Source organism: Notechis scutatus, chromosome 2 (genome assembly GCF_049901735.1).
Source record: "Notechis scutatus isolate UNSWTSFEM ecotype Mainland chromosome 2, rNotScu1.2, whole genome shotgun sequence".
Lineage (NCBI taxonomy): Eukaryota > Metazoa > Chordata > Lepidosauria > Squamata > Elapidae > Notechis > Notechis scutatus.
Window position 1 is genome coordinate 121,542,292 of NC_142010.1, and position 26,246 is coordinate 121,568,537.

The 26,246-nt window shown below is 40.2% G+C and overlaps 1 long non-coding RNA gene and 1 pseudogene across 1 annotated transcript in view; both read left to right on the forward strand.

Annotated features, from left to right (window-relative positions):
- LOC148132217 (uncharacterized) overlaps window positions 1–26,246 on the forward strand; it is a 122,935-nt gene that overhangs the window by 85,035 nt on the left and 11,654 nt on the right. The window lies entirely within an intron of this gene.
- LOC113417426 (U2 spliceosomal RNA) lies at window positions 8,683–8,792 on the forward strand (annotated as a pseudogene).

Below are 26,246 nucleotides of genomic sequence, written 5' to 3' on the forward strand. Positions count from 1 at the left end.
TTCTCCACCTAATGGTAGGGAGGTCATGGCTTGCTTGCTTTGTCAGAGGTCTCAGCGGGAGATTAGGGCCGAGAGGTGAGCGTTCCAGGTGCGGCTAAGCACGAGGGGTTTATGCACTGCCTCGGTGAGAAGGGAATGCATCCTTCGTTCCTAATGACAAGGCACCGCATGTAGGGACATGATGCTCCTCGCAGATGTGTGGTTAAGCAAAAGACAATTGCAGATGTTCTTGGAATTCCCAAACCGGATACAGAATTGCTAAGAGGATATGGATATATATACATATACATAGGCATACACATACGCATACTCACACACACACACACACAGAGACAGGAGCATTGCCAAGAGTTTTTACTTAATGAGAAGATCATGTTAGACGTCTCTCGCTTAAGGGCTGAGTTTGCTCAATGTGAATGTGAGGAATAACGCACGCCATCATAAAAACACAAGAAACACTGCCCATAGGAAGCTCACAGCTGAGCAAGAGAGCAAAATGCTCCTTTTTAAAAACTTGTGTTCCCCAGCAACGGGCACTAAAAAACAGCCCGTCTACAGTATTAGAGCTACTATATAACCTTCTTGGCAAGCAGTCAGCATGGCCTAATTCTCCATGGGTTTGTGTAATTTCCTTTTAAAGTTAGGGAGCGTCACAATAGCAAGTTCCCTATTCTAGGGGTTGTAGCAGATGATGTATTCTTCGATTGATTTTCATTACTTGGTGTCATTGTGCAACCTTGGGTTCAACTCTTAGTTGAACTGTTCTGAGGGGCAGGTAGTCCTCGACTTAACAAAAGTTCCTTTAGTGACTGCTCGAAGTTACAACGGCTTTCAAAAAAGGGACTCATGTCTGTCTATGGAGATTCTCAGTCATTCAGTTCAGGGTTGTCCCAAATGTGCTTTTTCAAGAGGCATTGAAGAAGCTTCTTGGATGAGAAGCGAAACGTCTTCAAAGAAAAACAAGGAAATCCAGTTGCCTCTTGAAAAAGCAGCTTTGGGACTTAGGACTGTTTTCCACATTTACAACTGTTGCAACATCCCCGTGGTCACATGGTCAGACCTTGGACACTTGGCAACTGGCATGCTTTTGTGACAGTTGAAGTGCCCCAAGGTTGTGTGATCATCTTCTGCGACCTTTTGACAAGCAGACTCAAAGATTAAGGGAAACCAGCTTCACTTAACAAGCATCTCACTAACTTAACAAGTGCAATGATTCACTTAACAGTTATGGCAAGAAAGGTTATAAAATAGGGCAAAATGCACTTAACTACTGTCTCACTCAGCAATAGAAATTTTGCGCTCCATTGTTGTCATAAGTTGAGGATTACCTCAATTGTATAATGTATAACATCCAGCTCCCTTTAATAAACAGGTTGTTTATTAAACTCAGGGCTCATAAGTCAATGTGTGTACGTGTGTGTGTGTGTGTGTGTGTGTGTGTGTTTACAGTATATATAATGTTATTGTGCATAGGACAGGTCCTGCACAATGCCCACCTTCTCCACTTTGTCAATCAGTGGAAACCAGTCCCAGAGCTTCTCCCAATATTCCTAAAAAAAAATAGGGGCTGGGGCAAAATGCACTATTAATTGAATTAGTAATTAAAGTTAACTGCCTATGAAATAAAAGCACTCTATTTTGGAAGTATTGATTTCCCAATCTGCATGTGCATTTAGAAGCCTTTCTGTTCACCCATTCCAACCACACCCAGATGCAGAAGTACACACACGCACACATGCCTCTCCTTCCTAGCAGAAGGCATGGAGGAGGAGGAGGAGGAGGAGGAGGAGGAGGAGGAGGAGGAGGAAGATAGGTAGCTACATTGGGAATAGGAAGACAAAAGGGAATGACTCTGGATTCAGATGAATACGGATAACTGGTAAGGGAAAGAAAGCAAGTGTGTGTGGAGGTTGAAAGTTTGAGAGAAGCCCAGGAAGGCAAAAAGCGACGAGTGGGCCTTTTGTCTCACTGAGACTAAGGATGCTAAAATAATATGTGTGTAGTGCGTGGATCCCATGTTTTTGTTGCCAGGAAGATAAAAATGACTTCTCTTGTCCTATTTCTTTAAACAGCGTGCTTTTATTCTAAGGCGACGCTTCTTTTTCAAAGGCAATTATTTTAAGGCTTGCGGTTCCAAACGCTTTTATGAGCTTTGATCATCGATGACCTCTGCTGGGATTGGGTTGGAGGTGATGCATACACCCTGGCTCTCCTTTTGATAATTTTGATCATGGTAGCCTTATGGACCATTTTAGAGGTTTTGAAATTGTGGTCCCCCTTTATCATGATTCTCTTCCTTCCCCTAAGTCTGGCTCCAACTAATGTTACGGAGGGGGCTGGCGAGAAGTCTAGCTCCAGGCATCTCTCTTGCAGGGCACCTTACCGCTTGACTCTGTCTCCACTCCTCTTTAACATCTACATGCAGCTGCTGGGTGAGGTCTTTTGCCAGTGTTAGGTTAAGCAAAGCAAATCAAACTTTTATTAGTAAAAGACCAGCCTGAAGAGGGTGGAGTACAAGAAATTTAAAAGTGTAAAAGATACAACAAAATAAAATTGCATATAAAAAGCTAGAAAGTATAAAGCAAACATAAAAAAGAGAGATCTTTTAAAAAGTCTACAAGGTGTCTAAAAAGAGGAGCAGAAGCAATAAATGGGTATAGGGAAGCGTCCCTAACGAAATCTATCATCATGCAGAGCACTTAATAATGACAAACCAGACTATCATTGAAACTGAACAGATCATTTGACAGGTTTTAGACACAATTGCATAGAACTTGGCCACATTGTGTGTTGCAGCAGCAGGGTTGGTATCTGAAAACAGCAGGGAAAAGTAAAATTGTCCTGTGTGCCCTGGGTATTTATCCAATAATGGTGAGATAAATGCTTCTATAGTACAGGCACACGTTCTGTTGTTTCTATGTGTCCAGAACCACAGAGGCATTGTCTCTTCAGGTAGGGATCTTCCTGTATTGGCCTTCAAGGCTGAAGGAGAGTGTGACATCAGGCCAGAGTTAAAGGCCCTCCAATAGGTATTTCAAGATTAGTTCAGAGTGCCACAGAAGAGTACCAGCTGAATTCACTGGCAGTAAAGGTTGGGGCCTGGCTAAGTCCAATTGGCGCTCTGCATCTGCTAAACATTGTTTAATAAGTGTTTTGACCTGATTATTTATTTGTTTGTTTGTTTATACCTCACCTTTATTATTTTTATAAATAAAGCAGTGTACATATCCAATGCCCCTTCCTCTTCCTATTTTCCCCACAACAACAGCAACCCTCATCCCATTTGGGCTAAGAAAGTCACCCAGCTGGCTAAGGTGGGACTCAAACTCACAGTCTCTGGCTTCCTAGACTGGTGCCTTAACCACTAGACCAAACTGGCTCATATCTCATGCTGAGTAGAAGAGCTGGGGAGAAACCGAATAATGATATTTTAATTGCTCCTGCCTTTTTTCCATGTGGACTGAATCTTGCACACTAGTTGCATCCATTCTTGCAATCGGGAACCTCAATGTCACCCATGCCTTAATCCAATCTCCTGATTGGTCTGTTGCTATATAGCTGAATATCCATATTCACTTGAACTCCTCTGTTTTATGTATCCATTAGAGCAGAGGTCTCCAACCTTGGCAACTTTAAGACTTGTGGACTTCAACTCCCAGAATTCTCCAGCCAGCTCTGCTGGCTGGAGAATTCTGGGAGTTGAAGTCCACAAGTCTTAAAGTTGCCAAGGTTGGAGACCTCTGCATTAGAGGATCTCTGTTACCAATTATGAGATCAGCTGAGGAATCTTTTGTGTCCAAAACCTGTTGAAAATCCAGATAAATTTTCTGCCATTTTCCTTTTGTGTATCTACCTATGCTTGTTGGCATGCTCTAAAAGGTTAGTGAGTCAGGATTGACCTCTGCTGAAATTATGTTACTTTTTTAAAAAGTAAGATTTATTCTTCTGTGCACTTGATCAGTATATTTACAGATTTCTTAAAAATAAAATAAAATTTTAATTCTACATTGACCAGCCTCAAATCCTAAACTGAAAATTTCTAAAACATTAGCTTCTAGTGGTTAAGCTTTCTTTGCTCCATTTGGCTTCTGATTAATAAATTAAATGACTACAGTATTTTAGTGAATGAAATGGGCAGTCCTCATTTTCTCTGTGCATGCTAGCCTAATTCACTAAAATATTAAACTTATTTTTATGTTGATCATTTATCAACAGAGCTTTTCCTTGAAGTTCTAGAACCTCCACCTCATACACACAACTCATGCATATATTCATGTATTTTAATACGAAATAGCTTGCTTTTATCAGAAAAATTAAAATGTAAAGATAATTGTGTAACAATATGTTTCAAAGTCAGAGATGCAGCCAGCATGTAACTTAATGGTCTTCTTACTTCTCTTGACTCGGATAGTAGTACATTGTTCTCTTTAGAAGATCTCCTGCTCATTTTACTAAGTCCATAAAATGTCCCCTGAAAACCAAATATTTCATTGTGGAGATTTCTCTTCCCCCAGAGATTTTTATTTCTTTTTTTAGTCCTGTTCTTCTTTCTATTAAAATTGATTTTTTAAAATAGATAGATAGATAGATAGATAGATAGATAGATAGATAGATAGATAGATAGATAGATAGATAGATAGATAGATAGATAGAGCGACAGGCAGGCAGGCAGGCAGGCAGGCAGGCAGGCAGGCAGGCAGGCAGGCAGGCAGGCAGATATAGATAGATAGATATCTTCACAAAACAAGTAATGATAACATAACGTAACCATATGTTTCCCAACTTAGCAAATTGAAGATATGTGGACTTCGGCTGCCAGAATTCCCAAGCCAGAATGACTGGCTGGAGAATTCTGGAAGCTGAAGCCCACACATCTTAAAGTTGTGAAGATTGGAAAAAACTGACATAACCTATTATAGAATGTAGTGATATTAACAGAGATGTAGACAAATGCATAGAGGATAAATTCATTAATAACTACTACATGTGATGGTTTTACATTAGTCAAAAGCACATGGGAAGCCTGTAGCTGGACACAAGTGCAAAAATATCTGTCTTACCAGTACTTGTGTTCCCCTACTAATGGTATTGTGAAGAAATTCCTCAACAAATTATCTGTGGTGAAATCAGTGAAGGATCTCGCACAGCATAGCTGAAGATATATATAAACAATCGGTTTCTAAGAGGCAACTGTCATCTCCACTGTACACTTAGCTTTAGTGTATACCCAGGAGATATTTGTTACCTTGGGACCATACATATGTTCCTTGCCAAAAATCTAACATCTGCACAATTGATATTCATCAGGAAATTTATGTTTGGTCTTGAAAGGAGAATTAATTGGTAAAAAAAACAACACAGAAGCTAGACTTGTATCTCATTTATTTAGTCTTTAGCTTTCCTGTTAACCTGATAGAGAACATACCTTACCAGTCACCAGAATGGATATGTATGATTTCCAGTCTTATATTTGGCCTTGTCGTATGTTATCCATGGTTAATCCATTTTTTGTTTGGATATTCCCAGTTCCTAATGGCTTGGGTATCCATTAAAAATATAACTTCCCCCATGCTTGTACAGATAGTCCTCGACTTAGGACCACAACTGAGCCCAAAATTTATGTTGCTAAGTGAGACTGACCTTGTCACTTGTTAAGTGAATCACTGCTGTTGTTAATTTAGTATCACAGTTGTTAAGTGAATCTGGCTTCCCCATTGACATTGCCTGTCAAAAGGTCGCAAAAGGTGATCACATGATCTCAGGACACTGCAACCGTCATAAATACGAGCTAGTTGCCAAGCATCTGATTTTTGATCATGTGACCATAGGAATGCTACAACAGTCCGCAGTGTAAAAAACGGTTGTAAGTCACCTTTTTCAGTGCCATTTTAATAACTTCTAACAGTTACTAAATGTTGTAAATCCCAGACTACCTGATCAATATATGATTTTGGAATATTACTCTTGGGACTGAAGACTTCTTGGTGAAGCAACATTGTTTATAGCTCTGAATTTGTTTGGTTGCTGCTGTACTGCCTTTCAAAAAAATTTTTTTTAAAAAAAGTATACAACATACTTGAAAGCACTAAGCAACCTCAATAAAATATATTACTTTGTGAAAAAGACTATGCTCCATCTGTAGCCATCCTGCTGAGTTTTTGTCACCCAATCTGTGATAAAAACAAGTGTGTCTGACTACAACATGGCCTTTCTGGCTCTGATTTTTGGGGCTGATCATTCTTGGACCTTTCTCTATTATAGCAATAGCACTTAGACTTATATATCGCTTCACAGTGCTTTACAGTCCTCTCTAAGCGGTTTACAGAGTCAGCCTATTGCCCCCAACAATCTGGGTCCTCATTTTACCGACCTTGGAAGGATGAAAGACTGAGTCAACCTGGAGCCTGATGGGATTTGAACTGCTAAATTGTAGGCAGCTGGCTGCAGATGTAGCTTGCAGTACAATTATCCTTGATGTCAGTTTGAAAATGACCTTCAGCTGTGAGAGGTTTTTTTTCCACCTGGGAAAAATAATGGAGTTGAGGGTGCTTTTTTTAATGATATTTATGGGATGATAACTGCAATCCCTTTTGGATATACTGTAAGGAATTAAGGCATGAATGCAGGTGGGTTCTGCATCCCTCCCCCTACCGTATCACTTGCTGTCACTTGGACATCACCATGGAAATAATCCTTAGTGAAACAAAAATAAGTGCAGAACCGGTTGGACAGAAAGTGCAGGCTGAGACAGCTCAGTGGAGGAAGGGAGAAATACGCGGCTTAAGGCCAGGAAGAAGACAGCGGAGGCTCAGTAGGAAAACTCCCTTGGTTCTAGAAATCTAGAAGATCCTAGTCCCCAGCATGATGCCTCGGGGCAATAGTATATCAGCTGATACATTCCTTGTTGATTGCAAAGCTGTCTGCCCTAGATGTATTTTTTAGTGAAAATCAACAGTATTGAGTTCCAATAATGCTCTGTAGATTTTGGAAGCATTCTTAGAAAAATAAAATATTGGGTGGCTGTAGCCCAGTGCTTTCTTTGTTTTCTAATATACACACACTTTGTGATTGGCTACATGATCCAGTGGTGGGATTCAAATTTTTTTACTGCTGGTTCTGTGGGCGTGGCTTAGTGGGCATGGCATGGCTTGGTGGGCGTGGCTTGGTGGGCGTGGCAGGGGAAGGATACTGTAAAATCTCCATTCCCACCCCACTCCAGGGGAAGGATACTGCAAAATCCCATTCTCTTCACACCCCACTAACCTGCTTTCCAGCTCCGTTCGCCTGTGCAGGGAAACAAAAGAAGACCCAGCCGATCAGCTGGGACTCAAGAGGCAGAGAATAGATGGGGTCGGGGCCAGTCAGAGGTGGTATTTGCCGGTTCTCCGAACTACTCAAAATTTCCGCTATCGGTTCTCCAGACCTGGTCAGAACCTGCTAAATACCACCTCTGGCTACATCGTACATAAATGTGATGCTACTGGAAAGTGAGAGTAACATTCTCAAATCCCCCCCAAAATGCTCACTAGCTTTCCATAGAAATTGCTTGGAATCAAAATTGTTGGAGGGAAACACTGCTGCGCTTCCCAAAGGGTGACTCCTATTTCTTGTAGTACCGATTTATCTCACTGAAAGTAGATTCTGTCCATTTCCACTCATTGTGGTAAACTCGATCGGCAAGCCTGCTATCTTGCATAATATAAGCAAACATCAGAGTCCCTTGCAGAAACATTTGTTTGCATTTGTTTGTATAATCATTCTTCCTGCTGCACCAGTTTTGGAGACAAAAGTAATTCTGGTAAGGGCACATTGGCTCCTTGGTAACAAAGTGCTTGTGAAAGGATGCCGTACGTGCAAGGAGGATGATGCAATTTCTATATAATCTTTCCACAGTCGTGTTTAGGACTGCCAGACATACCCTAAGCCCATGATGGCGAACCTATGGCATGTGGAGCCATCTTTGCCAGCACGCTAGCTGTCGCCCCAGCTCAGTTCCACTACATGTGCATGTGCCTCCCACTAGCCAGCTAATTTTCGGGTATTTGTTGCACATGCGCAGAGGACGGGGTGCATTTGGGAAATATGTGCGCATGGGTGGGGGAGCTGGGAGGTCCACGTGCACATGCGCAGGGGGCGGGGGAATGCAGGGGGCACACGTGCATGTGCAGGGGAGTGGGGGAGTGCGGGGGGCGCACTTGCATCGCATTATGGGTGCAGGCACGCACGCACGCATACACTTTTGGCATGCAATGACAAAAAGGTTAGCCATCACTGCCCTAGGCTCACTACAGGTGGATATGTCTTTGATGCCACTTCTTGTCCAGATTTTTTCAGCCCCAATCTGGTGACTTGATCAGGTTAAAAATGCCATTTCAGTATGAATTCTTATGCCAGGAGTATATTCTTTTTTGGTTGGTGGCTAGAGCCTGTTTTAGAGACACTTGCAAAATAGTTGCCACATGGAGATTTCTTTTCACAAAGTAATTGCCGAGATGGTGCACATCATAAAACAGTCAGCAAACTAGTAAGTTTTTCTTTTTCGTGCACCTTTGGGAAGACCCTTTCTAGCTTTCCAGCGTACCTTGTATTTGTCTCTATGTTCACTGGGTTACAAACATCTCAGAGGCATACTTGGAAATAAAATCCATGCAAGGAAAGGGAAGAGAAGGGATGGTCATTTCTATCGCTTCTCGGCCTTTTGGCTAAGATCAAGTGTAGTGTCTGTCCTTACCAGTTTAATATCTGAGATGATCATTTGCATATCTATATTTTTTTTTCAGGAAGGACCAGAATGAGTGGATCCAAGAGTGAAAGAGGGAGGGGCCAATATTTTTGAATGAGGATTTCAGGGGAAAAATAAGAAGTACTGCGTTCAGGTTGTTTACCCATGTTAGGTGCTTACATTATGCCTCTGAGTAATGGAAAGTTTAAGGAGTGTTATCATATAAAAAGACCTACTCTCACTGCTTACCCCCTGGTTGTTCACTCCTTACTGAGCAATGGGAAACTTGAGGCCTGTTTTCTGATTGTTTATAGCAGCAATAAAGGAATCTTGATAGGACCAATATGCTATTTAGAGCAGAGCAATTTCCACTCTAATCAGAAGAATTAAAGATTCTCCAGTTCTGCCTCAGAAGGATACTGGAAACTTAAGAGTCTTTGTATAATAAAGATTTATTTATATCTACTTAGAATAACTATATCAGAAGGTTCAGTACATTAACATTCCAATGCTTTCCTGTTCCAGAGAAGACATCTAGATGAATCTTGCAGGGGAAAAAATGGCTAGGAATGCTCTCTTTTCGGCAGAGATCTATCTGATATCCACAGAAAAAAATAAACATTTTACTCCTCCCCTTGATTTGGGAGTGGGATGATGAATCATCTTCACTCGTCACTTTCTTGAGCCATTTTAGTTTCCATTAAATAATACTGTCGAATTTTTGCCAGCTATCAAACTAAGTCTTAAAAGACAATTCCAGAGACGCTTGCACTGCAAACTCTTCTCTTTGGGGCCATCCACACTGCACCTTTTGTGCCCAACAATCTTTGCCACAGCACTTTTGTGTTCTTGTGATGATGTTGTATTTGAGGGAAAAGCAACTTTCCCCTTATACACCTCAAGACAGTTTTTAAAAAGGCCAAATATAGGCAGGGCTGTCTTAATGCATGGGCCTGATGGGCACTTGCCCGTTGGCCCCACGAACATAGGGGGCCCATATTAATCTGTATGTTAACCCTTCTAAGTACCTTGTATCATATAAGTACAGCAACATATTTATTACATTTTACTGCATTTTTTTAATTAACCGGTGTTATCGGTGTTGGAAGGGCCAATAAAATAAATATATGTTTAATTTTATTGACCAATTTACATTTTTATTCCTGTGAGTAGTTGCCGTAGGGGCCCCAGTACATTGCTTTGCCCGGGGCCTATAATGCTGTTAAGAGGGCCCTGAATAAAGGACAAATACAGGAGGGGAATAGGAGGGAAAACTATTTCATTTGGTTTTTTCCCCCTCTTATGTGGTGTAGAATGGGGATGAGGCATTTCTGTTTATTCCAGGAGCTGCTTAACTCAGGGAATGGAGCAGCAGCTGAATTTATTTATTTATTTGTTTGTTTGTTTGAATGATTTCTATAGCAGCCCATCTCAGCAAATGATTCTGGGCGGCTGGTGAAATGGAGGGATTTTTTCTTCTTCTTTCTGCTGGTCGCTAGAGGGAGCCCGAACAGATTGACAGCATTCCTGTGGCCTGTTGTTATTATTCCAAAGTCAGTAGGCGAGAAAATGACGACAGGGCTGACTTTAAAACACTTTGGAGGGATTGGGGAACAAAAATGGTGCCATGTGGAAATACCCTTGGAAGGGATCCAGCAAGATCAGTTTGATCAGCTTCCAAACTCCCAAATGGGTTAGACCTTCATCTCTTGATACAATGCTGGAAAGTCCCTATGCTATGCTGTAATACAGACTGACTTCATGATTGGGCTTTGGCATACCCGTACTTTAAGGCCGCGTTTTTGCCTATTTAAAATGATTTTGAACTCACACAGGGTTTTGGAACCTGAAGCTTTGAAAGCTTCTATAACATTCGGCTTCCTGCTCTGCTGTGGAATTTATCCAGTGACTTGAGGAAATCCAAAGTAGAGGTATAGTTCTGGACATACAGCCACAATTGAAGCCCAACATTTCCACTGCTAAGCCAGACAGTTAAGTGAGTTTTGCCTCACTTTTGGACCTTTCTTGCCACCGTTGTTAAGTGAATCACTGTGGTTGTTCAGTTAGTAACACGGTTGTTAAGTGAATCTGGCTTCCCCATTGCCTTTGCTTGTCGGGGAAGTTTGCAAAAGGGGATCCCACGACCCCAGGATATTGTAACCGTGATAGATACAGGCTAGTTGCCAAGAATCTAGTTTGTTCATGGGGTGCTACAATGGTCATAAGCGTGCAAAACAGTCATAACTCACTTTTTTCAATGCCATCGTAACTTCAAATGGTCCCTAAATGAATGGTTGTAAGTTGAGGACTATCTGTATACCAAAGTCTTAGTTACTTTCAGGTGGCTAATTGTAGCTTGGACTTTTGGGAAATCTCATTGAGCACAGATCCTCCAATCAGATACCTTACAAAGCTGCTTCGTTTTCCTATATTTTTAATTGCGGCCTCACTTTATTTTTGTATGGCCTTTTCAAGATTGTTTCTCTCCTGTACTCCTGCACTTTGTGGGTCCTTGATGAATGTGGAACTCCCACCCATAGCTGGCATCTCACATTGGGCAATGAGGGGGGGAAAGGAAATACCTTTTCATTTAAAGGGAATAATTTGTTCTCTAAATAGCAGAGTTTTAAGTTTCTTCCTTTTCTGCTTTGGTTGACCATCCACTGTACCATGTATTTTGGGATAAGTGCCAAGAACATGGAATGTACCCTGTGGAATCTCTCTCTCTCAGGTGGACTACACACAGTTGGAGGAGGACTATGGACACCTTGTTCACCAGGGTTGGATGAAGGTTTTTGTGGTCTGCCCTGGGGCCAGCCATCAGGGTGTGAGGATGTTTGTCAGAAGATTTACCTAAGGCCACCAGCAAATTCTGGATACGGTGAAATTTAGCCAGCCGCCACAGGTTCTTTTTTTTTTCTTCATAAACTCTCAGCAAATATTGAAAAAAAACCTTTTTTTTAAAGGAGAGTGGGTGGGAAGAAGGTTCTTTGACGCCTGTGGCCATTGCTAAGTTTTGGTAGCAGAGGTGGAAAACTTCATGTGTGCGGTATGCCTTGGAAGCAACAGCTCATTAAGTTATTGGGGAAGGTGCTGGAGGGATTTTATAGGCCACCAAAAGATCCTCTGAGGTTTTAAAAGTGGGGCTACAACTTTTGCTTTAAATATCCCTCTGGAACTAAAAAATCACGTCAATGTTACTGGCAGCTTGAACAACATATGAGATGTTTATAACATTCCTCAACCTGTTCGCTTGATAAAAATTTCTCCTAGGGGAAAAAAAAAAAGACATAAAGGTGACAAGGTGATTGTGTAACTCAGTGGTAGTCAACCTGGTCCCTACCACCCACTCGTGGGCGTTCCAGCTTTCATGGTGGGCAGTAGGGGTTTTGTCCCCTACTTTATAAATCACCATTACTGTGGAACCGGTGGGCGGTTAGGGAAAATTTTGCTACTAACAGAGATACAAAAGTGGGCGATAGGTATAAAAAGGTTGATTACCCCTGGTGCAACTCATTATCATCTCTTTAGATATGTTGCCTTGTTTGTGCAGCTTTAAGATTAGTCTCCCTGCCATCTTGTCTATCTTGATTGAAAAAGGTATACGGCTTAGAAATGCAGATTGTAATCAAAATGAGGCCATTGTTCAATCCGCTCCATATTAATCTTTGCTGTTGTAAGCATGGGGGGGTGGAATGGAAGAGGCAGAGTTACCCAAATGTATTGGCGATGGTGTGATAGTATCACCTGGCCTTTATTCAGCTCTCTTTAAAAAGAAGAATACTGGTTTGTGATGCTCTTTGTAAGGGACTGCCTTTGAGGACAACCTGTCCCTGTGTTAACTCATCGCACATGAATGTCTGAACTTACTGGCAGGAATTCATCCGATAGAAGTACAGGTGCCTACTTGCTCCCCCCCTCCAATCTAATTCAGAAGATCATGTCCTAAATCAGAAAGAGCTCATTCCATTGGCCATTGGTTTTGGGACAGCACTTTTTTCAGCTTAAGCTGTACTTCTTCCCTCTCTGCAGTTCTGCAGGCAGGTAGACAGACAAAGACTGAGCCTTGTTATGGTCTACAGCTTTCCAGCTGTTGTCTAGCATAGTTGGAAAGAAGAACCTGTGCAGGTTTTCTCCATACGCACCATTCAAATCTATCCTGGATTCTTGGACGCTCTAACTTGTGGCTCTGGCTGTGGTTGTTGTTTTTCAATTCCCAACTTGCTGTTGAGTCATACATTATTGTCATTTGCAGTTTGGGTGACAGTTTGCCAAATTCATGTTTGTAATTTTAAAAGGGTGAAGATTTGAAAGCCAGAAATACAAGTCCTGTCAGACAGTGAAGATTTTTTTTTGAAGTATTTTTTTATTCTAAGACAAGTTTACATAGGCTTAAAAAAATACAGAAAGAAAAAGAAAAAGGAGGAAAAGAAAGGAAAATATAAAGAAGTAAGAGAAAAAGGAAATATAACAAAAGAGAAAGGAAAGGAAAGAGTTTCTAAAGAAGCAACTTTCAATCACCTTTGCAGCAGTTACAAACACAGTAATTACCATCTCCATCCCAGGCAGTGGATTTTTATTTTTTTAGCATCTGTAGCCTCAGTGAAAAAAGGAATGGCTGCACTTTGGTATGTTAGTTTTAGAAATTTTATCCAGGTAGGTCCAGTATAGTGAGTTTCAAGGCCCCTATTCATCTCATTAGCTGTGTGATTTTGGGATGTAGAAGCTGCACAGAGAGTTACAAAACCAACCTTGAAGTGATAAGAAAAAGCTACATTTCAGTGGTTTCATATGAGTAATTCAAAGACTAGTTTCTAGACTGTATTTTTTTTGTCCATTGCTCATATCAGTTTTATCTTCCTGTGAAAGTGTGAAACTGAAATTTAAAAATATATATATTTACATACAGCATTCTTTGTGTCATTAGGTGGTAGCAATGATGTATGAATGTATACAGTATACATTCAACACTTGGAATCTTGATGAAGATATGTTTTTTGGCTTGTTGCTTTTATTCTCAAACACAAAAGTGATGCTAGGATTATGCTTTGGTTAGTTAATTGTCAATAAAAGTTATGTTCCTGGCGAGAATGGTCCTCTATGTAAAAAGCTATCATGTTTAGTTTTTAGATATGTTATTTTTAATTACATAAATCCATTCTGGATTAGTTCACTCAAGTTCACAAATGAACTACTGATATTCAAATACAATAATCTATTGTTTTTAGTTAAAGATTTTTCAAACCTAGGCTAGACTTTTTTTTTTTTGCTTGCCATCCTAAATTGGGCAATGTCATGGAGGTGATTGGCATATTGGGCATGCTCCAAAACTCATTTTAGCCCCAAGCAAGTCTGACCTGGTTTGGGGTTTGAGTAACTTCCTCAGTCAGCTCACTCCCTGATGCAACTTATTAACCTTATCAGAATAACAGAGTTGGCAGGGACCTTGGAGGTCTTCTAGTCCAGCCCCCCGCTCAACAGGAGTCCATATATTATTGCAGACAAGTGGCTGTCCAGTCTCTTCTTTAAAGCCTCCAGTGATGGAGCATTCACAACTTCTGATGGCAAGCTCTTTCCACTGGTTGATTGTTCTCACTCGGGAAAGTTTTCCTTAGTTCTAGGTTGCTTCTCTCCTTAGTTAGTTTCCATTCGTTTTTTCTTGCCTTGCCTTCTGGTGCTTTGGAAAAGAGGTTGAAACCTCCCTCCCCTTCCTTGTGGCAACCCACTAAAGAAGAGAGGATGTGAAGGATTTCTTTGGACAGGGTTTTCCAATCATAACCAATTTAATTATCTTTTATAATGTCTGTGACTGAACTGAAAGGTCCTTCTCTACCTTTTTAGTGGTTTCAGTTGGCTGCATAGAAGAGAGAAAAAGGAGAAACAGATGATGGTTGGTGCCACAGTGATGCCAAACCCGAACTCATTACCCATAGGGAGGTGATGATACCCCTCCCTCCCAATCTCCTTTGTGGTGGCCAGGAGATTAAAACAACAGCAAAAGCAGCATGGACACAGGTCTGCTGGGTTGACAAATGAGTACCTGGGGAAGGAGATCACTGAGTTGCTATGTCTCTGAACTGATCTAACTGATGGAATAAAACAGCAAGATAATTATTAAGCTTCAGCAAAGAGCCATTTTAAGCAGCCAGTTTTTCCTAACATCATGGATGAGACAGCCAATTCAGTAAAGAATTGCTCCTAAGAAAACCCTCAGAAACCCTCCAAAGGGGAATGGGTATAGTGTTCGAAGGGCTTCACATTAACCATTATTTACAATAACCTTTCAAGGTAGATGAAGGTTACTATCTTATACCTGGTTATCTTCAGCAATGCTGATGGAGAGATTGGGCAACTTGGACAGAATGAAGTCACAGGAGAGGAGAGAAACTTGAATGGAAGTGAATAGATATAGTCGTTTTGCAAATAAGTTAGGTTAACCCACTGAAACTAGTGGCACAGACTGTTTTTAGTCATTTTGAGAAGTGGATGTGGATAGACACAAAGCATACTTGCATCCAATCATGAATTAAGGAGGGAATCCCCATAGGTACCTGTGGTAATCTTGCTTGTTTTTAAGAAAAGGGATTTGGAAATTCTTTGCCAAGAATCATAGCCAGTGTCAGTTGTTTTGCCTCTATCAGCCTCACTAGATAGATAAGACTAGAAAATCAATTCCACAACAGATAACAGATAATCAGAGTTGGAAGGGACCTTGTAGGTCATCTAGTCCAACCCCCTCACCTAAGCAGGAGATCCTACACCGTTTCTGACAAATGGCAGTCCAATTTCTTCTTGAAAGCTTCCACTGATGATGCTTCCACAACTTCCGAGGGCAACTTCTGTTCCATGGGTTGATTGTTCTCACTGTCAGAAAGTTTCTCCTTATTTCCAGGTTAAATCTCCCCTTGTTCAGTTTCCATCCATTATTCCTTGTCTGGCCTACAGGCGCTTTAGAAAATAGCTTGACCCCTTCCTCCCTGTGGCAGCCCCTCAAATATTGGAAGACCGCTATCATGTCTCCCAAGAAGATTGGGACTCTGCTTTATTGAGATAGGCTTAATAATAGAAAGTTGCAAGCCTGATTGTGCGTTATTCTACCTTCTCCTTATACCCCAGTAAGTCAAGGAGACATCACCCTGATCCACTTCCAAATATTATCCTGCTTCTCAGGGTTTAAGCTGGGATGTCCCAACCCTGGCAAATTTAAAACCTCTGAACTTCATCCCCTAGAATTCCCCAGTCAGCCATTGAAGTCCATAAGCCTTAGAAGTTTCCAAGGTCGGTCACCCTGGCCTTAAATAATGTTTCAGCCCTCCTTGCCTAAATAATGATTCCTGAATATTTTTGTCAAGGTCATCTACCCTTCTCTCTACAATCTCACATTTTTCTGTAAGATAGGCAGGTCAAACTCCACCAGCTAGATTTATAATGGTTATGTTTGTGGGTTTTCATTCTTATGTGCAAATGTTTCTTTTTTGCTTTTTCTTCAGAGCTTGCTATTATCTACCAAGTTTGGTTAAAATGAAACTTGATTCATTTCTCTCTTCTTATTCATTTTTTTAAAAAGATAAAAAGTTCACTTTATGATACTTTCATTGCTGGTGTTATTTTGTTGTACATTTTAGCGGAATATTATTTTACTTGTGTTACTCATTGTAACCCTGTGAAGGCAGTCATTATAAAATGCAGGCTATTAGATCAGTTAAACTTTTTTCCCCCTTTCCATGTTAGTCTATTGTTTTTTCTTGAATTTAGCCAATGGGCTTCTGTCTGAGGTCAAATACACCTGGAGGATTCCTAATTGGGAGAGGCTGCTCTTTGTTCTCTTACACAATGCTTGGTTGTAGTCTTTCTCATCCAATCTTTTGTAGCTTCTGTATTTTATGCTTTATAAACTATATTATCTTTTCACTTCTATTTTAAAGTGTGATAAAGTCCTGGTTGAATTCCCCTTATACAACTTATTAAAACTCCCTCTTTTACATAATTACAAAGGATTTTTGCACACAGAAAAAGTAAGGAGGAGAACCTCAAGTGGATGTTCCACTTGGTTCTGTGGAAGTGCGAAATTTTATTCCCTTTACCTGTGCAGTTCTACCCAATCCACAGTCATAAATTGCCTTGTAAGTGTTTGATACAGGCCAAGTAGAATGGAGTGTTTTGAATACGAATGATTGATTCTTTGCCTATTCTCTGGAATGAAATGCATGGGAGCACCTGCTTTGCAGTATGTCTCAGCTTATTAGGCTGTTGGGCCGGTCCTGCTTGCTTTGTTTCCCATAGTGTGTGTTTTGTGGTTGAAACCACACCAAACTTGTAGAGGAGGAAACCTATGAGGGATTAAGAGGTCAGTCTGCATTCTGAATAGTTTCTGTTATGTGTCTGAATGCATGTCTCAAAGCTACTTGCTCCCGTCAGTGTCATTAGGAACCCCTGGAGGGCACAGGTGGAATGTGACTTCCACAAGCAAGAGCTAGTTCCCACGGACAAGCATTGCTCCCCTGTGACGGAAGCCATTCAGAGGCCAGCATTTGCAGACTCTGAAAGGATGGGCAGGCACACCTTGCTGCCCAAAGCTTCTGGCCTCCATCTCTTGGGAGACCCGCTAAGATTTGGGGAAAGCAAGACAAGCTTCCACAGGAAGCCTGTGTGACTTTCCACGCCTGGTCCACGAAGGCACCACTACTTCAGCAGAAGAAATCAAGCTTTGCATGCAGAAGAATTACTCTTAAAGGGAGATGCAAAATCACTGACAAAGACCCTGCTGAAATACTGCTAATCAAAGCAAATACTAAGATGTGAATGGTCTGACTCAGAGGTGGTATTCAGCAGGTTCTGACCAGTTCTGGAGAACCGGTAGCGGAAATTTTGAGTAGTTTGGAGAACCAGCAAATGCCACCTCTGACTCCTTCCCCTGCCACGCCCAGAAAGCCATGCCCACAGAACCAGTAGTAAAAAAAATTGAATCCCACCACTGGTCTGACTAGATGACCTGGCATAAGGCGATGTCTTAAATTCAGTTCCAATGAATGTCAGTTTGATCAAACATAACCAATGTAGATACATCCCCTCCCCCAATTGAGTCCCATTGCCAGAAGCAAATAACTCAAGATAACTAAAAGTCCTAGAACCATTTTGGCTGAGATAAGGCTGTGATACTGTATTGGATTTAGACTGGGAGAGGTCAAGTTCAAATTTCCAGTGAGCCATTGGGCTTGCTAGAAAACCTTGAGGCAGGCAGGCAGGATAAAGTTACATATGAAAAGCAACATGTCCCTAAAATTGTTGCTTGGCCGCTGCTGTTTAATACATACAATACATTGTACATTCATACGAGATAAGCGTTTTCAGACTTCTGTTCTCAGGAGTTTAACCAATCCCATCTGCTTTGTCAATTGTGACTCTCCCTGAAGAAGTTATCTAGGACTTCTTCATTTTTGTGTTGGGATACTACAATGTGTGTTCTGTCCTTGAAGATGGCGTGGAAATGTCCGTTTCCACACAGAGTATTTTCCACACAGAATACTTTCACAGAGTACTCACAGAGTACACCAAGAACTTTCCTTTCTATCATTGGAGGTATGTCAGGTGTCCAGGAGGATTAACCCTACTTCACCTGAGATAGCTACAGTTTACCATTCCAAGCTTTTAGTAGGTTGGTAAAAAAATAGTGTTATTCCAGCACAGTTTTTGCTTTTCTCAAGCTAAGTGCCATTGTAAATTCTTCTATTTCCCACCATCCAGTCAGAGCTAAAGAAGCTTCTTGGATGAGAAGTGAAATGTCTTCAGAGAAAAAACAAAGTCCAGCTGCTTCTTGAAAAAGCACCTTTGAGACATTGTAATTTTTTTTACTTACAGTCTTATCTATTGTACCCAAGCTTGAAGAGGAAGGCCAAATGAACGCTAAAGTTATACTTCCCGATTACCCCATTTTGTCAAGCGTGCATTTGATAATATATATAAGTATAAACATTAATACATGAAATAGATATGAATAAAAAGGAACATTAAGACAGGGACGGTAGGCACGTTGGTGTGCTCACTGAAAAATGCTTTATAAGCTTTATAGTAGGGGTGATGGACATGTAGCACTGCAGATGTTGCTGAAGTATAATTCTCAACATCCCTCACTATTGGCAACCTTGCTGAAGTTGTTGTGAGTTGTGGTTTAGTAACGTCTATAGGTTCCTCACACCTATTTTAAAGGGATTAGAGAAGGGACTTTCTTTTTGAATCAAGACGTCATACAGACAAGGGGCAACTAAGTCAATTAACGAAACAGTGCCTCATCTCAAACAAACCTGTTCTTCACTTTTTATTGAGCTGACAATCCTGATTACAAAGTTAACTTTATTAAAATAAATAAATACATATGCAAGCTTTGTATCCTTGTTTTGAAGGCCAAATAATGTTATTTGTTTCCGTATAGAGAAGCCCATAAACTTGTTCCTTGTTATGTTTCAATATTCTCTTTTTGAAATTGTTCTTACTTTTGGCTTGTTGACACAAGAATGTTCTGCCTGTGTCAAACTCTCATCTTTCCAAAGAGTGTAAAATGTATGTGGTTCCCAGCCTTAAAACTGGCTATACTAATACCATTCACTTTACAATAGTACCCCATATTTTTCTCTATCCATGTAAAAACACTGTTGCTTTCTTTACACTTACATACTACTTCATACAATTGTTAATTTATTTATTTGTATTCCACCTTTATTGTTTTTACAAATAAGTCAAGGTGGCAAACGTATCCAGCACAATTTCCTTCTATTTTTCCCCACAACAGCTCTGAGGGGAATCAGGCTGAGAAAGCCGGCTTTCATGTGTAAAGCAGAACTGGAACTCACAGTCTGCTGCTTTCTACTCTGATGCTTTAACCACTAGACCAAACTGGCTCTCATCCTACACCGTCCATATAACGCCTTCTGTTCTCGAAAATTGTCTTCTCATTTAGACGATCTCAACAACTACATTCAATTACAACTTTTCAAACTTTCCCTTCATCTTGCCTTATTCACTCTTTCTTCATGCATTTGTTGTATGATTTGATCCTCATTTCAGTCTCTCTATATGACCAACTCTCAATAGACTTCCCCCCCTTGTTACTTGGTTTTATATTTAATATACATCCATTCAGCACCTATTCTTTCTTGACCCCCATCTCTTCTTTTTTAATACAAACACTTCTGAAATGCCCCATTTCTATTATACTTACTTTTACATTTCTCCCGATATATCTAGCTCCTGTGTCAATTCCTGCTTCGATATAAAAAGTGTACGGATGCATATTCTGTTATAAGTTTCCTTCCTTCATTTCCTTTGCCCAGGGGTTTGTATATTTGTTTTTATATTCTTTATTTATTAATGTAAATTTATATTATTTTTATCTATTGTTTTTATATTTCTGATTTTATCCAGTTGGGCACTTTTCAATGTAGCTTTTGGTTGCTATACAAATTTGTTAATAAATAAAATGTAATAGACCATATACTATCCATCCATTTTATTCCAAAGTTTGCATTTTTAAAACTTTCCATCCTTTAAAACAACTTTTTAAATGCTTCATAAACATTCTAGCAAACAACACAAATTTACCTACTTGCTCTAGTTATTTTTTTTTTCATTTAAGTATAACTTGAAATTGTTCACTCGTTGTTTCACTCATTTTTCTTGTGAAACAATAGCCTTTATTAATTTTCTGATTCATTCCTCTTTTTGTATCATACTGTCCAACATTCACTACAATCTCTCAGCCAGCAATGGCATAATATGAGTATAGAAGTATGCATATTTTCACACTTTGTAGTTTTACCACAAGCACTCCTAATGTATTTATCAAATATATGTTAAATAACCACTGGGAATTTCAGTCTTCCCTGCTCAGTATTTAATCATTTGTTCAAAGCATTTTCATGCATTCTTTATTTCTACTAGATACCACTTTTACTGAGTTCAGCAAGCAACTTTCAACTCTATACTTGATCAAAAAAAGTCCATAATTCAAATCTGTGTTATCATGTTTTTTTCTAGTTCAGTTGTGGCTAACCTTTTCGGCACTGAGTGCCGAAATGGGAGCGCACGTGCGTGCCAGAGGTCAGAAGAGCAGCTCCCTGATGCGCGCATGCAGGAGCACCAAAAACCGAAAGCTTAGCCACCTGGTCTTCTGGTTTCTAATGCACATGCATGCACGAAGACCAGCTGGCCGGCACGTGCATGCGCTCCAGGGAGCTGCTTTTCCGGTTTCCGGCAATCCCATATGTGCAAAGGCCGGCATGCATGCACGCGCTGGAACCTGGAAGAGCAATAGGCAACGGCTGGCGTGCCCAGAGAGATGGCTCTGCGTGCCACTTCCAGCACGCGTGGCATAGGTTTGCCATCACGGCTCTAGATCAACAAACTTTTGTTCTCACTTTCATACATTTTTCAGTGATCTGCTGAAGACCAATAACCTTCACAGCCTTGGCCTAGCATTAAGCCAGACTTCTTTTCCCAAAATTTATGCATTGCCAAACAGCTTCCAAGGGAGTCTAAACCAACAGATCTTTCTGTAGTATTTATGTGCATTCTTTCCTTTTGTACAGGGAGACAATCATAACATTCTTCCAATTAGTAAGAAGAGATCTAGACTGTAGGCAGGTTAATTAAGTTGAACAATATATCTATGCGTTATATGTTATATTAACATTGTCCAGTTATACTGTCTACACTTGCAGCCTTCATTCAACATTCTCAAAAAATTCCTCATCATCAGGCTCCTGGATATTAACAGAGCACTCATTTCATTTCCATTCCTTGGCATACCGTTACCCTTTCCATATAAATCTTCAAACTACTCCTTCCAGCATTCTATCACTTTAATTTCAGCTCAAAGCATGTTAAAAAATTTTTATTTTCAATTCCATTAAATCTATTGGGGGAGCTTCGTTTAGTCTTCTGCACCCATTTCCAAGACAAGCTTTAATTTTCATCAAAACCATTCTGCATTTTTGTCTTCTTCTTTTAATCTCAACAATTTCTTGGTTTCTTTGACTATTTCTTTGCAGCTTTTTCTTTCTAATCACATTATGCCGTATATGTTTTTCCATCCTGCTTCCTTCCTTTCCCTGCCTCTTTTACTTCATCATCTGCCAAGCATCAAGCATCCATTTTCAAACTTCCTATTAGCATAATGCCACAAATTTCTGTAGCACTCAGTAACATGACTCTTCATTTTGTTCCACATCCTCCTTGATGATGTCCACTTTCCATTCATTACATTGGAAAACTAATCTTTCTTCCAATACTATTTTGTATATATCGCCGTTCAGCTGGCTTTGGCAAATTATGTTCCTTTTGTAAACTTTCACCAATTTTAAAGTTACCATTAATAACTTCTTAAAAATAGCTATTCTGTTTTCTATTCATTGTTTTCTAAAGAAAGTTTCCTATCATTTTTAAATGTATGGTAGTTATTTCAAAGAATCAGTTTCTCATCAGAACTAAGGTCAAATTATAATTTCTTTCCCTAACAACATACAAATTTGTTGTCTTTTTCCCTGTTTCTTTCTATCCTTTGTTACTTTTAATTATTTTTTTTCTAATTTTTAAGTGTAGTCTTGAAGAAAATTAACTTTAAAAAAAAAACCAGATGACGTGAAACATAATTCATACGTTTTAGCCCTGCCATTACCATTAAATCTGCAATATGTCTTCATTTCCCTGCATGCATCCTTCAATGTCATTCTCTATGAGATCAGTCAATCTTCATTCGAATCTTCTTCATTCTTGTAGCTTCACAGATGTACAACTTCCTTCCTTCCTTCCGGCCTGTCTGCCCGTATGTTGCAGTATTCTAAATGGAAAGTGAAAAGGGCATAAGTCACTGTTGTAAGGGCTTCCTAGGCCCCAAAAGGCTGTAACTGACATACCAGCTGCCCCCCCATATTTGCTGAAACCAGAGGTTCTGCAAGTCCCAGGAGAACCCCCAAGATTCTCCTTTAGGGGGACTTCAATCTAGAATTAACATGAGAGTCAGAGCAAAGTGTGTAGATACGAAGTATGGCTACAGACTTTGCTAGAATTGAGTTTTACCTTATTTCCCCTCCTAAAGTACAGTGCATCATGGTTTTCAAATGTCAAATAAGGGCATGCATAGCACCTCTAACTTACCTTAGGATACAAATGAATGTAATAAGCATGCTGATAAGATCTTATCTCAAAATGATAGATGACCTCTTCCAGTAGCTACATGCTATGGAAATGTAAATTGTCTGGACTGTAGCAGTTAGTATGCAAACACTCATGTGATATACACACATGTATATGGTTATTGGTCTCAAAATTTCAACCTGCCTGATACCACTAAAGGTTAAAATATTCCCTTTCCCTCTCTTGCTATCTTGTTATTTGCATTTTTTTTTCATGGTTTTATACATGGAATTTGAGAATGGGTTGAGAATTCAGTTTCTAATTTCCTCCCAAAACTTAGACTATGAATATTTTAGGGTGGGAAAATAAAGTGTGTGGAAAATAAAGCAGTTCTAAAAAGAAATGGACTACACATATGGGAGACATGTGATTATAGAAGGTTTTATTCTTTGAAACGATAATGTATGCAAAATGAGTGTGTTAAAGAAACATTGCTATTGATATGTTAGGAAAAATGGTTTCTAAGTTAAAGGCTTTATTCTCTTTTATTGTGTTTTACACTGCATGGAAAAGTTCAGGTTTGCCTCTCTCCAAAGGCCAAATGCAGGGTGGGGATTGTTTCTGAAACATTTTCTCCACCCTGTCTCTATAGCTGTCTTTAATCTTCACCTGCAGGCCTGTCTCATAGAGCAGGGGTCCCCAACCACCGGTCCGCGGACCGGTACCGTCCGCGGAACAACTCCTACCGGGTCGCTGGTTGTTGGCGCTGCCATCTTTTTTGATGAAAAAGTGCTTCCGGTGAGCTTTTCCGGGTAGAAAGCTCACCGGAAGCACTTTTTCATCAAAAAAAGATGGCGGCGCCCAGCTGATGCCGGTACCGGGCCGCGGCGCCCAGCTGATGCCGGTACCGGGCCGCGGCGCCCAGCTGATGCCGGTACCGGGCCACGGCATAAAAAAGGTTAGGGATCACTGTCATAGAGGATACAAATGAATTTCTCTTCCAGATCCACTCCTGGACTCCATTGTGATAATTAGGCAGTCTTTTGCTATGCTAATTTACCACATTGATTGGGCAACTGTTACCTGGATATAAAAATAATGTTCCTCTTTTGCAAAGAACATGTATGTGTGAACACATGATTATAGTGGTAATCAATCAATCAGAATAGAGCTGGAAGGGACCTTGGAGGTCTTCTAGTCCAGCCCCCTGCTCAAGCAGGAGACCCTATATCATTTCAGACAAGTGACTGTCCCGATGTCTTCTTAAAATCCTTCAATAATGAAGCACCCACAATATCTGAAGGCGAGCTGTTCCACTGGTTAATTGTCCTCACTGTTAGGACGTTACTCCTTAATTCCAGGTTGCTTCCCTCCTTGATTAGTTTCCATCTATTATTTCTTGTCCTGCCCTCAGGTGCTTTCGAAAATAAGTTGACACCCTCCTCTTTGTGGCAGCCCCTCAAATACTGGAATACTGCTTTCATGTCCCCTCTAGTCCTTTTCTTTAGACTAGCCAAACCCAAAGCCTGCAACCATTCTTCATATGTATGGTACAGTATAGTCAATAATCAATGTACCATATAGTCAATTATGTACCGGTTTCCATCATCAGAATTTAAGTCTCTTCCCTTAACAGAAAACAACAAGAAGCAACAATTGGGCAGGATATATTACAATGTTTTTGCTACTTGTGGTTTCAGGTGTGACCTTCAGGTCCTTGCAATCCCATTAAACATAAATCTTCATGTAACTCTAAATAACTCTTTCTAACCTAGAATTGGGTAACCTGTTTTTGTAAGTAGCAAGGGCTGCAGTGGGCAAGGCACTGAGGCAAAATTGGTAGGCCGCTCCAACTCGTGTCAGCTATGATGAGGCTCCATTTATTTCCTGATTTTTGAGGGGAGGAGGGAATTTTGTTTAAACTATGTAGAGGCTTGTGTGTTTAAGAACTTCAAAACAACATCATGGTTTCATGGTTTCCTATGAAACTGAGGAGTTGGCAGGGTCACAGCTTAAATTTATAACTGATGTAAGTCAGAATCAAAGCTGAGAGAATGAAATAAGATTGTTGGAGGGATTTCATATCCTGAATCCTGAAGAGGGTCCATGTTAGGCATCAAGTGGTGCGTTGGATTTGTGTAATGTTCTAGGCTTTAAAAAAATGGATTGTTTTAACATGTGATGTCAATCAGGCCATTATTTTAAGCCCTATTGTTATTTGAAGGCAGCATGTTATGAGAGCAGTAATTATGTTCATTTAATCTTGATTTAGGATTAAGAACCTCAAGAACCCAAGTGGTAATGTGTTATCCATACTGTTGTAATAGCAAGAAGATAGCAAGGTTGTTGTCTTTAGGTGGGTTTACTTGGCACATATCATCCAAAATGAGATTGCTGCATGCTCACCTTCAATAGAAGTGCGCATTACCTTATATGGCTTCTGTTTTGATAGCTTATCTGGCCCAAGTGACAGTTTATACAGAAATTTGTTAGTCCTGACTTCAAAGCAACGTTTCCTGACAAGCTGCTTGAGTACCAACTAAGAAAATCTTAAATGAATGGTAAAGGACAAATCAAATAAACAGACAGACATGTAAAGGGCATATGCTGAGACCAGAGAGATGAAGTTCTGCAGCCATGGAAGTGGGTTCTTTCTGAGGAAATATGAATAGAATAGAAACAGTCTGAAACTGCATAGAAACCCTTCTTAAAGTATTTTAAAAACACTGGGAGCCATGTGTATGGGTCTGCCTTGGTATCATCTAAGGAAGAATTGTGATGTTTGGACAGGATTGTAAAATGGTAAAAACTGACAGTGGATGGGCAAAAAACCTGTAGTTTAAAACTAAAACTTCTGTCAACCTAGCAGTTTTAGACTTCGCCATTCCTCGAATTGGGGAAGAAACTTCAGTGAAGAAATCCAGTTGCCTCCTGAAGCAATGTGGTTTAGACCAATTTAACATCACCTTGGTGTTTATTATCTTGTTTTAGAAACCAAAGAGAAAGCAATTTTCTTCATTCTTTCACCAGCATGTCAGTTCAGATATGACACATACACTGTTTGAAGAAATGATATGCTTCTTAAGTGCAGTGAGTAGGCCAGGCTATAGCCAAGAAGGGAATCCTGATTTGAGTTAAATTGTTATTTGTTGTGCTGAAGGTAATTATCTTTTTCAGTCTACAACAGCATCCTTCTAACAAATTAAGCAAATGTAAAACGCAGTTTGTGAGGCTTGTGGCCAAATGAGATCCTCTTCTTCAGTTTGAACCTCCAGTGCGGGAAGTTAACAAGTTTGCACCAAAAAAAAAAGTGGACAGGTGGTTGATTCATTTCCTTTTGTCAGACCAAGGAGCAACCAATAGGTAGATGAGGCCTTGACTTAGATATGCAGGGAGA